This window comes from Hyla sarda, unplaced genomic scaffold, assembly GCF_029499605.1.
Source record: "Hyla sarda isolate aHylSar1 unplaced genomic scaffold, aHylSar1.hap1 scaffold_1551, whole genome shotgun sequence".
In the NCBI taxonomy this organism is placed as follows: Eukaryota; Metazoa; Chordata; class Amphibia; order Anura; family Hylidae; genus Hyla; species Hyla sarda.
In genome coordinates this window covers 22,031-37,450 of record NW_026608187.1, presented here as the reverse complement: position 1 = coordinate 37,450, position 15,420 = coordinate 22,031, and the positions used below count along the sequence as shown (strand labels likewise).

At 46.4% G+C, this 15,420-nt stretch overlaps 2 non-coding genes and 3 pseudogenes across 2 annotated transcripts; all 5 read right to left on the bottom strand.

The window, feature by feature from the left end:
- Nucleotides 1-136: 136 nt before the first annotated feature.
- Nucleotides 137-341, bottom strand: LOC130310100 (U2 spliceosomal RNA; annotated as a pseudogene).
- Nucleotides 342-5,361: 5,020 nt separating this feature from the next.
- LOC130310107 (U2 spliceosomal RNA) lies at nucleotides 5,362-5,494 on the bottom strand (annotated as a pseudogene).
- A 2,092-nt stretch (nucleotides 5,495-7,586) lies between these two features.
- LOC130310078 (U2 spliceosomal RNA) lies at nucleotides 7,587-7,777 on the bottom strand. Its single transcript, XR_008858640.1, has one exon. It is a non-coding gene; the product is annotated as a U2 spliceosomal RNA (small nuclear RNA).
- A 2,088-nt stretch (nucleotides 7,778-9,865) lies between these two features.
- On the bottom strand, nucleotides 9,866-10,047 carry LOC130310101 (U2 spliceosomal RNA). The gene has a single exon (XR_008858661.1). It is a non-coding gene; the product is annotated as a U2 spliceosomal RNA (small nuclear RNA).
- Nucleotides 10,048-10,742: 695 nt separating this feature from the next.
- LOC130310104 (U2 spliceosomal RNA) lies at nucleotides 10,743-10,902 on the bottom strand (annotated as a pseudogene).
- Nucleotides 10,903-15,420: the final 4,518 nt, after the last annotated feature.

Here is a 15,420-nt window from a genome sequence, read left to right as displayed (position 1 = left end):
AAGCAGCAGAAGCAGCAGCAGCACCACCTTTTGTTTTTTGGCTGCAGCAGCAGCAAGGCCCACAGGGCTGGCTAGCTGGCTAGCCAGCAAGCAGGTAGCAATGAAAGTAGGAATCTTTCTTTTTAACCCTGTAAGGGGGTGGTGCACTGTACCCGAAGATACTGCCATATCGGGTCAATGCATAGGGCGACGGAAGCAAGCTTCGAAATCGGCCCCCGTTCTCAAAAATCCATTTAATATATGGTCCCCAGATAGGGGACGTATCAGATATTAAACTGATAAGAACAGATTTTTTTTTTTAACTTGACTACCCTTACGGGGGCAACTTTATTAAAAATTAAATAATGTTAACAAAATTGTGCAAATATGTCAATAAATACAGTTACATATAAATAACATATTTACAACATATTAAAACATAAAATGGGCACTTGGTGGCTTTACAAGATAGAATTCCATTCTTTTAAAAACCATTTTCTAGATAAAAGCGGAAATCTCTTCTTGTCTAAAAGATAGTACTGGTACATTTCATAAAAACAGATAGATAAAATGTCCTTCACAGATAAAACCTCATGCTTGAACAATAAAATATTCCTGGCCTTCCACAGAGCTGCCTTCACACAGTTTATGATCTTCCATGCAATAGTCTCTTGAGTCCGTGTTGGGCATTCCAGGCAACCATAAAAAACCACTGCAATATTTAAGTCTTTTAGTCCAGTTATCCTTTTTACCAGAGGGAGTATCTTTGTCCATATTTTCTGCGAGTAAAAACAAGTCCATATTAGATGGTGCACGGTCTCCTCTTGTCGGCATCCCTCCCTCGGGCAGGTTGCAGAGTTGGATAATCCTCTTCGGTGCTGGAATGCCCGGCATGGAAGACACTCGTGTGCGCAGCTCCAGGCCAGGTCCTTCTGTGAATTAAAAAGATAATTAATACTCAACATCTTCCAAATCTGTATACACTTCTGTTCGTTAAAATTTTTGATGGGAGTCACGGTACTGGTTTCTTTTATTTCCTTTAGTAGTTTTTTGCTATTGCACAGATCCTGAACACTTTTACCTTTAAAATTATATAAGTTTAAAATTTTTCCTAAAATCATGTATTGAGGGGGTAAATTCAAAGAATAAGGGCAACTTAAAACTGTAGAAAACCAGCCGTTCCTCCGCATAAAATAACCAGTATTAAAACGAACAAAATAAGACCAGTAGCTATCTTTAAAAACAGTAGTAAAACACATGCTAAAAAACTTTATTAAAAGGAAAGCTTTAAAATCTGGAAAATCCTTACCGCCCCTGGAGTTCGGTTTTATCACAATTTGTCTCTTTAATTTTTCGCTCTTAGAACTCCAAAAGAAAGTAAAACAAGCTTTTGTTATTTTCTTTAGAACCATTTCGGGGGGTGGGAAAACCAGACTTAAATACAATAAAATAGGTAAAAGCACCATTTTTGTAATTAAAACCTTCCCTTCCATTGTAAGTTCTCGCATGTTCCACATACATATTTTCTTATTTATTTTTTGAGCCACCAAGTCCCAGCTATTAAAACCATTATTAGACTCGTCAAAGGAGACACCTAAAATCTGCACCGACTCAGACACAGGGACGGGCACATCATACAAAGGCATTCCGCCTATGTTTAAAATGTTACTTTTGTTAAAATTGACTTTAAAACCGGAGGCACAATTAAAATATTGAATCTGTTTTAGCGTCTTCTGAAGCGATGGGGTGTCCCTGCAAAACACCGCAACATCGTCCATGTACCCCACTACCTTCGCCTCTAGTCCCCCTCCTCCTGGCAGGGGGACTCCATGGATCTGCTTATCCTTTCGTATTGTACATAAAAGAGGCTCTATTGCGCAAATGAAGAGTAGTGGGGACAAGGGACACCCCTGCTTCACTCCGGAATTTAAAATCACGCCCTGTGTCTTAAAACCATTTACTAAAATTTTACTAGTACAGTTATCATAAAAAGCTCTAAGAGACAATAAAAAGCCATCAGGTATACCCATTTTCTCTAAAACCTTAAAAAGATAAAAATGTGACACCCTGTCGAAAGCTTTTTCAAAATCTATGGATAAAACCGCCAGCTTTCCTTTTCTTAATTTGGTGTCGCTAATTACATCCTTTAAAAGGTTTAGGTTCTCCCATAAACTCCTCCCAGGCACCCCACAGACTTGGTTTGTATGAATTATTTTATGGATTACGTTCTTTAAGCGGTTAGCACACAGTTTCGCCATTATTTTATAGTCGCAGTTCAGAAGGGTGATTGGTCTCCAGTTTTTGAGTTCCGACCGGTCTCCCTTTTTGAATAGCAGGGAGACATCACCCTTCTTCCATGAGCCTGGGAGGATTTTAGACTTAAAGACTTCCGTAAAAAGGGAGAACAAATCTTCTTTTAAAATACCATAAAAAGTAACATAAAATTCAATGGGTATACCATCCGGCCCAGGCACTTTACCTGTTTTAAAACTCTTGACGGTCTCTAAAATCTCCTGCTCTGAAATATTCTGCAATAAAAAAGACTGTGAGACAGGATCTAAAAAATTGGTGATCTCCTTTAACGAGTCATTCATAAAACATTCATCAATGTGTTTTACATTAAAAAGATCCGCATAAAACTCTTGCACCTTTTTTAAAATACCCTGTACATCATTCACTCCTTCAATGTTTTCTATTAACCTTCTATTTTCATGTATTTTCTTAAAAAAATACCTGGAGCAGGTCTCGTTTTCCTCAAGATGCTGTATTCGAGACCTAAAGATAATTTCTTTTCCTTTCTGCTCCAGGCACTTAGTTATTTCTTTTTTAAGATCATGTACCTCCTTCTCCACCTCCATCCCATGTGCTCTGAATTTGTACAGGGTTTGCAGACGAGTATTTAGGATATTATAAAATTCACGTTTTTCTTTAGCTTTCCTAACCCCAACACGGATAAAAAATTCTTTTATTTTTAGTTTCATTTTTTCCCACCAGATACTGGTGGGAGTGTTGGGGTCTTTTACTCGTCTGCATTCCTTGTAAAAGGTGATAAAATCTGATAAAACCTGCGGATCTTCTAAAAGGGACACGTTTAACTTCCAGGCATTCCTACCAGTTCTCCTTTTAAAATCACTTTTAACTTTAAAATACAATAATTTATGGTCAGAAAAAACATTGGTAAAAAGATCACAGTTAAAAGGCAGTACTTGATAAGAACAAAAAATAAAATCTATCCTGGAGCTACAGCTTGCATTGCTCCAGGTAACACCGTCTTCCTCTGGTACGTTAAAATTACATTTTTTAAAAACATCAGTGAGATTAAAATCTAAAATCAAGTTTTTTAACATAAAAGACGTCTTGTCATAGTTCCTACTCACTGCGTTCGAAAAACGGCGTTCTCCCCTTAAAATACAATTAAAATCACCTGATAAAACAAGAGGACTAGAATTGTTAATAAAAAGGGGTAAAATCTCCAACATTTTTATTCTTTCATTCTTATCAGGAGAACCATAAAAAATTAAAAACTGCCATTTAATACCATTAATAAAAGCGTTGACCAATAAAATTCTGCCTGGTAAAATTTCGTTAAAACTCTCAATTAAAACGTTCCCTTTAAAAAGTATGGCGACCCCTGCTGATCTGGACTCATTTGATCCAGACCAGACTGATGGACCGTGCACCCAATCATCTTCATATTCTTTATAATTTAATCTGTGCGGGATGCCACATTCCTGCAGGAAAAGGACGGAAGCAGCAAAAACCGACAAGTAATTAAATAGGGCAACCCTTCTTACTCTGGCGCTCACACTTCTCACGTTCAAGGACAGACCGGACAACTCAGCCATGGGAATGTACAAGAAAACGTCTTACACCTCTGATTCCCCCTCCGAAGCCTCATACCCCCCAAAATCTGACTCAACTGTACGCATAGAGGAAGCAGGAGAGGAGGCACCATCACTCAGCCGACCCCCCTCCTCCATCATGATTGAGGCATAGTTGTTCTCGGGCATCCTGGCAATCAGGGCTCCAGACTCATTGGGTTCTTCCACCTCTTGCCCCTCCATCGGGTGTTCACTTAGTTCCGTCTCTGGTACCTCAGAGACGGTCACCCCTGAAACCTCCTCCTGGCAGGGAGGAGGGGGGGTATCCCCTATGGGGACCTGTGGAGGAACGTCACTTGGGTTCCCTGCATCCGCAGGTACTTCCATCGGCTCCCCCTGGACCGCCTCCGAATAGAGTCTTCTGGAGCCCCTCCGCCTTTTAACCTTCACCTCTCCACCCGGATCATCGCTCTCAGGGGGACCCTGAGCCAGAGGTTGCTGAGGAGCGGATTCGGCCGCCGTCTGCTCCTCTCTTAACCCAGCATGCTCCTGGGGGCCAGTTTTTCCACCACTTGCACGTTTTTTGGCCATCCTCTGCTCTTTAGGGTCCCCTCCTTTTGCCTGAGGGGGGTCTTTCTCCTTCTCCATCTCACCGCTTACCTCTTGTGGGGGGGTAATCACTGGCTCTGCTTGCCTCGGCTGGTGTCCCGGTTGCTGTCCTTGCTGCCTCCAGGGTTGCCACTGCTGCTCCGTCCTATGTCTGTGGGGACAAGAGGAGAAAAGGTGACCGAATTGTTGACAGAAATTGCACCTCCCTCCTCTTGTGCATTTCTCTGTCTCGTGCTGTGTGCTACCACATTTTTTGCATGTACTTTCACAGTTTTCTTTTGTGTGTCCATATCTGTGACACTTCCTGCAGTAGCTTGGCATCCCCGCATAAAAGAGGTCGCCACACATATTATTTATTTTAAAACGAGCTGGTGGTAGTTGTATTCCCCCTGGCAATCTGTCATCTTTTTTGCATGTAACCTGAAATCTCCACTTAGATGTCCAGATGCCACAGCTGTTCATGATTTTTCCTCTGCACTCAACCTTACTAAAATAGACTTGTAAAAACAACTCAACATCGTGTAGGTTGGCGAAAGGGGAATACATCTTTACTACCACCAGCTTAATATCGTCTAGAACGTGCTCAATAATCCGGACACCCTGAAGCTTTTTGTCTTTACTCGCAGCAGCTCTGGTAACAAAATCTCTGTGGATGCCATTTTGTGTGAACGTCACATCAAAAATTTTACGCTTCGGGTAGTCCTGGATTGCCAATATCTCGCCCTTCTGTATTCCGAAAACTCCTCCGAGCACGTCCTCTACTACGAATTTCAAATCGTCCGCCCTTTTGGTATCATCCGTGAGAATGACTCTCACGGTGTTTTTGATCCTTGCGTATGCCGGCACAGAACCTGGATCCGGATCATCATCCATGGTTCTAACCTCTCTCCACCCGAAGGTCTTGAGAGGCGATCGCTACTCGTTACCCTGGGACTAGGCCCTCTCCCCAATAGCAACAAGTGGGTGAAGCCCAGGCAATAAACCTGGGCGATCCCACAAGGCCGAGGAGAGGGGTACCCGAGTACCTTCTGACCAGATCTCCTGTATTACTACACTTGATCTTAGCCAAAAGGCCGAGAAGCGATAACCGTGAAAGGGGCGGGCCCAACAAGGTGCCCTTCATGGGCACTATCACTGCTTGCTGTCAGGGAGGCTGCCAGACAATTTTCCATGCACACTCTGGGCTGGGGGGCAGTCAACCACCAGTACACACAGCAGAACCTAAACCCATACCATTATTGCTAAGCAGCAAGACAGGGGCCCATTGCACTCCCACGGGGCCTTTTTAAATGCAATCCATAACCCGGATTTGCCAGGAACCCTTCTTACTCCTCCTACTTGCATGTGACACTGGGCTTAGGATCTGCATAGGAAACACACACACAAGCACACACCTACCTTTGTTGCCTGCAGATGCCTCCTTGGCTGTCCCCAAACGGTATCAAACCAACACCCACGGGAAGCTGTAAGCATAGAGGACATGCCTGCACCCCATTGGACTTACCTGTGTGGGTTAAACCCGGGTTATTTGACAACCTATGGCGGTGATGGTTCTGCTCAGGCAGAGCAGTGCTGATGCTCCTCATAAAGCTGTCGCTGCTGTGAAGGTTCTAGGTGACATCACAAATCCCTATGGTTACATACACAACAAAGCTGGGTTGTTGTTGTTTACACTCTGCAAGGCCTGTGGAAGTGAGTGACATCATAGCACTGTAGTTCTGAGGGTTCTAGATGGATGCAACAATCTCCTGTTGCTTCTATGAAGGCCATAATAGACGACATCACCAAACAGCTCCATAGTCACATACACAGCAAAGGAGAGATGTTGTTTACACCTAGTGATGTCAGTGGTATTGAGTGACATCACAGCACAGTGCTAAGGCTCCTGGGCCTGGACACAGCAGCGGCTGCAATATCTCAACGGAGAATACGTTTATATATATGTGTGTGTGTGCGCGTATATATATATATATATATATATATATATATATATATATATATTTCTCCGCCGAAATCACTTTTAAACCCATTTCCACCTTTTTTTCCCTTCTCTTCCTCTTACTTTTTTTTCACGTTTTTTTACGTTTTTCTCCTTTTCGCCTCTTTTCTGGGCGTATTATTCTTCTTTTTCTTCTTTTTTTTCGTCTAATGCATACCCCATCAGTGCAGCAATGCTTATTCAATACCGCCAGCAGATGGAGACACTGGGGGATAATTTTCTAAGGATTTATACTGATTTTTCCTGTCTGAATTTGTCGCACAGAAAGTTGCAGGCCAAATATGTGTGACATTTCTGCGACTTTAGCTTCTAGAGCATTTTTACAACATTATACATAGGTGCTGAATACATAAAAAGCGACTGTTCAGCGACAGACAAGTCGCATCGGCTGAAAGTAGGCCAGAATGTCAGTCCATGTTGGAGCAGGTTTAGATACAGTCTAAAGTATAGATCTCAAAGTCTGTGCACAGAATTTAGCAAGGGCCTCGCACCTTCTGATGCATCAGGTAGGTGCACAATAGCATAGCCTAACCCTCTGTACTTTGGTCTATATTGATGCGGGACATAGACAGCCAGCTGATGACCAATCCATTAGTGCAATGGATGGCTGGAAGCATTTGTCTTTGCCTTTGCAATACCACAGAAGCAATGCATGGTCAATGTACAGCAATGACACACCTGTGTGAACAGCCAGGAGACCCCCCCCCCCCCCCCCATGTTATGTTACATAGTTACATAGTTAGTACGGTCGAAAAAAGACATATGTCCATCAAGTTCAACCAGGGAATTAAGGGGTAGGGGTGTGGCGCGATATTGGGGAAGGGATGAGATTTTATATTTCTTCATAAGCATTAATCTTATTTTGTCAATTAGGAACATTCAGCACCCACCCGCTATCAAGGCAGCTGCCTATCATGTCATGCCCTACCTGCACAGGTGTGCTGGCTACTCAAATGATCCAATTAAGGAGGCCATTTAGTCAGCAGCAGCAGAAGTCCTGTGCCTGGACGCTCCAACAGCGGCCAGACACAAGCAGAAGCAGAAGCAGCAGAAGCAGCAGCAGCACCACCTTTTGTTTTTTGGCTGCAGCAGCAGCAAGGCCCACAGGGCTGGCTAGCTGGCTAGCCAGCAAGCAGGTAGCAATGAAAGTAGGAATCTTTCTTTTTAACCCTGTAAGGGGGTGGTGCACTGTACCCGAAGATACTGCCATATCGGGTCAATGCATAGGGCGACGGAAGCAAGCTTCGAAATCGGCCCCCGTTCTCAAAAATCCATTTAATATATGGTCCCCAGATAGGGGACGTATCAGATATTAAACTGATAAGAACAGATACTACACTTGATCTTAGCCAAAAGGCCGAGAAGCGATAACCGTGAAAGGGGCGGGCCCAACAAGGTGCCCTTCATGGGCACTATCACTGCTTGCTGTCAGGGAGGCTGCCAGACAATTTTCCATGCACACTCTGGGCTGGGGGGCAGTCAACCACCAGTACACACAGCAGAACCTAAACCCATACCATTATTGCTAAGCAGCAAGACAGGGGCCCATTGCACTCCCACGGGGCCTTTTTAAATGCAATCCATAACCCGGATTTGCCAGGAACCCTTCTTACTCCTCCTACTTGCATGTGACACTGGGCTTAGGATCTGCATAGGAAACACACACACAAGCACACACCTACCTTTGTTGCCTGCAGATGCCTCCTTGGCTGTCCCCAAACGGTATCAAACCAACACCCACGGGAAGCTGTAAGCATAGAGGACATGCCTGCACCCCATTGGACTTACCTGTGTGGGTTAAACCCGGGTTATTTGACAACCTATGGCGGTGATGGTTCTGCTCAGGCAGAGCAGTGCTGATGCTCCTCATAAAGCTGTCGCTGCTGTGAAGGTTCTAGGTGACATCACAAATCCCTATGGTTACATACACAACAAAGCTGGGTTGTTGTTGTTTACACTCTGCAAGGCCTGTGGAAGTGAGTGACATCATAGCACTGTAGTTCTGAGGGTTCTAGATGGATGCAACAATCTCCTGTTGCTTCTATGAAGGCCATAATAGACGACATCACCAAACAGCTCCATAGTCACATACACAGCAAAGGAGAGATGTTGTTTACACCTAGTGATGTCAGTGGTATTGAGTGACATCACAGCACAGTGCTAAGGCTCCTGGGCCTGGACACAGCAGCGGCTGCAATATCTCAACGGAGAATACGTTTATATATATGTGTGTGTGTGCGCATATATATATATATATATATATATATATATATATATATATATATATTTCTCCGCCGAAATCACTTTTAAACCCATTTCCCCTTTTTTTTTCCTTCTCTTCCTCTTACTTTTTTTTCACGTTTTTTTACGTTTTTCTCCTTTTCGCCTCTTTTCTGGGCGTATTATTCTTCTTTTTCTTCTTTTTTTTCGTCTAATGCATACCCCATCAGTGCAGCAATGCTTATTCAATACCGCCAGCAGATGGAGACACTGGGGGATAATTTTCTAAGGATTTATACTGATTTTTCCTGTCTGAATTTGTCGCACAGAAAGTTGCAGGCCAAATATGTGTGACATTTCTGAGACTTTAGCTTCTAGAGCATTTTTACAACATTATACATAGGTGCTGAATACATAAAAAGCGACTGTTCAGCGACAGACAAGTCGCATCGGCTGAAAGTAGGCCAGAATGTCAGTCCATGTTGGAGCAGGTTTAGATACAGTCTAAAGTATAGATCTCAAAGTCTGTGCACAGAATTTAGCAAGGGCCTCGCACCTTCTGATGCATCAGGTAGGTGCACAATAGCATAGCCTAACCCTCTGTACTTTGGTCTATATTGATGCGGGACATAGACAGCCAGCTGATGACCAATCCATTAGTGCAATGGATGGCTGGAAGCATTTGTCTTTGCCTTTGCAATACCACAGAAGCAATGCATGGTCAATGTACAGCAATGACACACCTGTGTGAACAGCCAGGAGACCCCCCCCCCCATGTTATGTTACATAGTTACATAGTTAGTACGGTCGAAAAAAGACATATGTCCATCAAGTTCAACCAGGGAATCAAGGGGTAGGGGTGTGGCGCGATATTGGGGAAGGGATGAGATTTTATATTTCTTCATAAGCATTAATCTTATTTTGTCAATTAGGAACATTCAGCACCCACCCGCTATCAAGGCAGCTGCCTATCATGTCATGCCCTACCTGCACAGGTGTGCTGGCTACTCAAATGATCCAATTAAGGAGGCCATTTAGTCAGCAGCAGCAGAAGTCCTGTGCCTGGACGCTCCAACAGCGGCCAGACACAAGCAGAAGCAGAAGCAGCAGAAGCAGCAGCAGCACCACCTTTTGTTTTTTGGCTGCAGCAGCAGCAAGGCCCACATGGCTGGCTAGCTGGCTAGCCAGAAAGCAGGTAGCAATGAAAGTAGGAATCTTTCTTTTTAACCCTGTAAGGGGGTGGTGCACTGTACCCGAAGATACTGCCATATCGGGTCAATGCATAGGGCGACGGAAGCAAGCTTCGAAATCGGCCCCCGTTCTCAAAAATCCATTTAATATATGGTCCCCAGATAGGGGACGTATCAGATATTAAACTGATAAGAACAGATTTTTTTTTTTTTTTTATCTAAAGCCGAGGAACGTGCTTTCGATTCACCCAAAGTGCAAGAAAAAGTGCAAACGTGTTACACTAAAAAAAACGTGCACAAAGGATGCGGTCTATCGCAAGCCCTTCTCCGATAGGAGAGAGGCCCCCCAACAAACCTTACCCTTCGCCTCCGGACCAAAAGGTACCTGCGAGGTTCCAGGTTCGATGTCCCTTTTCGCCGAAGCTACTAGGGGACCACAAATGCTCCCGGCATCCCCCTTGGCGTTGGCCAAGGTATCTGCCCGCAGAGCCGATTACGGTAGGTACCCTGCCAAAGCAGGAGTACCTGGGGTGTTTGCAGGGAGGTGCGGAACCTAATGGCCACACACACCTCCCCTAGACCGCCAGGAGGGACACCCAGAAGGGCTACCGCATCCTGACAAATCCTGTGAACACACAACACGCAAAAAGTGACACAGTGAGACAAAAAAAGAAATAAATAAGTGAATGTGTGCAGATATACTGCCCGGACATCCGGCCGGATCTATAAAAATTTCTCTGATCCTAGCCAGAAGGCCGGGAATCAAGAGGTGAGTGCCACAAGGTGAAGAGATTATGGTGCCCGTGCTTCAACTCAGTGAGCCTATTCTCCCAGTGAGTTTCGGCACCTCGGGGTCACCACTCCCCGAGGCACAAAAGTACCTCGGCTCTAGACCCTCTCAGCCTCATGGCGAGACCCGGAGGGAACAGGTCACATCGGGGCAGCCGTCGAGCTGATTCCTCAGAACCAGCCCCGGAAAGCCCTGGTACACCTGCATCCTCCATGCAGCACCCATCCCCACCAGCATGAAAACTGATAAGAACAGATACTACACTTGATCTTAGCCAAAAGGCCGAGAAGCGATAACCGTGAAAGGGGCGGGCCCAACAAGGTGCCCTTCATGGGCACTATCACTGCTTGCTGTCAGGGAGGCTGCCAGACAATTTTCCATGCACACTCTGGGCTGGGGGGCAGTCAACCACCAGTACACACAGCAGAACCTAAACCCATACCATTATTGCTAAGCAGCAAGACAGGGGCCCATTGCACTCCCACGGGGCCTTTTTAAATGCAATCCATAACCCGGATTTGCCAGGAACCCTTCTTACTCCTCCTACTTGCATGTGACACTGGGCTTAGGATCTGCATAGGAAACACACACACAAGCACACACCTACCTTTGTTGCCTGCAGATGCCTCCTTGGCTGTCCCCAAACGGTATCAAACCAACACCCACGGGAAGCTGTAAGCATAGAGGACATGCCTGCACCCCATTGGACTTACCTGTGTGGGTTAAACCCGGGTTATTTGACAACCTATGGCGGTGATGGTTCTGCTCAGGCAGAGCAGTGCTGATGCTCCTCATAAAGCTGTCGCTGCTGTGAAGGTTCTAGGTGACATCACAAATCCCTATGGTTACATACACAACAAAGCTGGGTTGTTGTTGTTTACACTCTGCAAGGCCTGTGGAAGTGAGTGACATCATAGCACTGTAGTTCTGAGGGTTCTAGATGGATGCAACAATCTCCTGTTGCTTCTATGAAGGCCATAATAGACGACATCACCAAACAGCTCCATAGTCACATACACAGCAAAGGAGAGATGTTGTTTACACCTAGTGATGTCAGTGGTATTGAGTGACATCACAGCACAGTGCTAAGGCTCCTGGGCCTGGACACAGCAGCGGCTGCAATATCTCAACGGAGAATACGTTTATATATATGTGTGTGTGTGCGCGTATATATATATATATATATATATATATATATATATATATATATATATATTTCTCCGCCGAAATCACTTTTAAACCCATTTCCACCTTTTTTTCCCTTCTCTTCCTCTTACTTTTTTTTCACGTTTTTTTACGTTTTTCTCCTTTTCGCCTCTTTTCTGGGCGTATTATTCTTCTTTTTCTTCTTTTTTTTCGTCTAATGCATACCCCATCAGTGCAGCAATGCTTATTCAATACCGCCAGCAGATGGAGACACTGGGGGATAATTTTCTAAGGATTTATACTGATTTTTCCTGTCTGGATTTGTCGCACAGAAAGTTGCAGGCCAAATATTGTTACGCCGAGCGCTCCGGGTCCCCGCTCCTCCCCGGAGCGCTCGCTACACTTCCCTCACTGCAGCGCCCCGGTCGGTTCCACGGACCCGGGGCGCTGCGTTACCACCTCCGGCCGGGATGCGATTCGCGATGCGGGTAGCGCCCGCTCGCGATGCGCACCCCGGCTCCCGTACCTTACTCGCTCCCCGTCAGTTCTGTCCCGGCGCGCGCGGCCCCGCTCCCTAGGGCGCGCGCGCGCCGGGTCTTTGCGATTTAAAGGGCCACTGCACCGCTGATTGGTGCAGTGGTTCCAATTAGTGTTTACACCTGTGCACTTCCCTATATCACCTCACTTCCCCTTCACTCCCTCGCCGGATCTTGTTGCCCTAGTGCCAGTGAAAGCGTTCCTTGTGTGTTCCTTGCCTGTGATTCCAGACCTTCTGCCGTTGCCCCTGACTACGATCCTTGCTGCCTGCCCCGACCTTCTGCTACGTCCGACCTTGCTTCTGTCTACTCCCTTGTACCGCGCCTATCTTCAGCAGCCAGAGAGGTTGAGCCGTTGCTAGGGGATACGACCTGGTCACTACCGCCGCAGCAAGACCATCCCGCTTTGCGGCGGGCTCTGGTGAAAACCAGTAGTGACTTAGAACCGATCCTCTAGCACGGTCCACGCCAATCCCTCTCTGGCACAGAGGATCCACTACCTGCCAGCCGGCATCGTGACAGTAGATCCGGCCATGGATCCCGCTGAAGTTCCTCTGCCAGTTGTCGCTGACCTCACCACGGTGGTCGCCCAGCAGTCACAACAGATTGCGCAACAAGGCCAACAGCTGTCTCAACTGACTGTTATGCTACAACAGTTACTACCACAGCTCCAGCAATCATCTCCTCCGCCAGCTCCTGTACCTCCTCCGCAGCGAGTGGCCGCTTCTGGAATACGACTATCCTTGCCGGATAAATTTGATGGGGACTCTAAGTTTTGCCGTGGCTTTCTTTCCCAATGTTCATTACACTTGGAGATGATGTCGGACCAGTTCCCCACTGAAAGGTCTAAGGTGGCTTTCGTAGTCAGCCTGCTGTCTGGAAAAGCCCTGGCTTGGGCCACACCGCTCTGGGACCGCAATGACCCCGTCACTGCCTCTGTACACTCCTTCTTCTCGGAAATTCGAAGTGTCTTTGAGGAACCTGCCCGAGCCTCTTCTGCTGAGACTGCCCTGTTGAACCTGGTCCAGGGTAATTCTTCCGTTGGCGAGTATGCCGTACAGTTCCGTACCCTTGCTTCAGAATTATCCTGGAATAATGAGGCACTCTGCGCGACCTTTAAAAAAGGCCTATCCAGCAACATTAAAGATGTTCTGGCCGCACGAGAAATCCCTGCTAACCTACATGAACTCATCCATCTTGCCACTCGCATTGACATGCGTTTTTCCGAACGGCGTCAGGAGCTCCGCCAGGATATGGACTCTGTTCGCACGAGGCGTTTCTTCTCCCCGGCTCCTCTCTCCTCTGGTCCCCTGCAATCTGTTCCTGTGCCTCCCGCCGTGGAGGCTATGCAGGTCGACCGGTCTCGCCTGACACCCCAAGAGAGGACACGACGCCGCATGGAGAATCTCTGCCTGTACTGTGCTAGTACCGAACACTTCCTGAAGGATTGTCCTATCCGTCCTCCCCGCCTGGAAAGACGTCCGCTGACTCCGCACAAAGGTGAGACAGTCCTTGATGTCTACTCTGCTTCTCCACGTCTTACTGTGCCTGTGCGGATGTCTGCCTCTGCCTTCTCCTTCTCTGCTGTGGCCTTCTTGGACTCTGGATCTGCAGGAAATTTCATCTTAGCCTCTCTCGTCAACAAGTTCAACATCCCGGTGACCAGTCTCGCCAGACCCCTCTACATCAATTGTGTAAACAATGAAAGATTGGACTGTACTATACGTTTCCGCACGGAGCCCCTTCTAATGTGCATCGGATCTCATCACGAGAGGATTGAACTGTTGGTCCTCCCCAATTGCACTTCTGAAATCCTTCTTGGACTTCCCTGGCTTCAACTCCATTCCCCAATCCTGGATTGGTCCACTGGGGAGATCAAGAGTTGGGGGCCCTCTTGTTCCAAGGACTGCTTAAAACCGGTTCCCAGTAAACCTTGCCGTGTCCCTGTGCTTCCTCATGTAACCGGTCTCCCTAAGGCCTATATGGACTTTGCGGACGTTTTTTGCAAAAAACAAGCTGAGACTCTACCTCCTCACAGGCCTTATGATTGTCCCATTGACCTCCTCCCGGGCACTACTCCACCCCGGGGCAGAATCTATCCTCTGTCCGTCCCAGAGACTCTTGCCATGTCTGAATACGTCCAAGAAAATTTAAAAAAGGGCTTTATCCGTAAATCCTCCTCTCCTGCCGGAGCCGGATTTTTCTTTGTGTCCAAAAAAGATGGCTCTCTACGTCCTTGCATTGACTACCGCGGTCTTAATAAAATCACGGTTAAGAACCGCTACCCCCTACCCCTCATCTCTGAACTCTTTGATCGTCTCCAAGGTGCCCATATTTTTACCAAACTGGACTTAAGAGGTGCTTATAATCTCATCCGCATCAGAGAGGGGGATGAATGGAAAACGGCATTTAACACCAGAGATGGACACTTTGAGTATCTGGTCATGCCCTTTGGTCTATGCAACGCCCCTGCCGTCTTCCAAGACTTTGTTAATGAAATTTTTCGTGATCTACTATACTCCTGTGTTGTTGTATATCTGGACGATATCCTGATTTTTTCTGCCAATCTAGAAGAACACCGCCAGCATGTCCGTATGGTTCTTCAGAGACTTCGTGATAATCAACTCTATGCCAAAATAGAGAAATGTCTGTTTGAATGCCAATCTCTTCCTTTTCTAGGATACTTGGTCTCTGGCCAGGGACTACAAATGGACCCAGATAAACTCTCTGCCGTCTTAGATTGGCCACGCCCCTCCGGACTCCGTGCCATCCAACGTTTTTTGGGGTTCGCCAATTATTACAGGCAATTTATTCCACATTTTTCTACCATTGTGGCTCCTATTGTGGCTTTAACAAAAAAAAAAGCCGATCCCAAGTCCTGGCCTCCTCAAGCGGAAGACGCCTTTAAACGACTCAAGTCTGCCTTTTCTTCGGCTCCCGTGCTCTCCAGACCTGACCCATCTAAACCCTTCCTATTGGAGGTTGATGCCTCCTCAGTGGGAGCTGGAGCTGTCCTTCTACAAAAAAACTCTTCCGGGCATGCTGTTACTTGTGGTTTTTTTTCCAGGACCTTCTCTCCGGCGGAGAGGAACTACTCCATCGGGGATCGAGAGCTTCTAGCCATTAAATT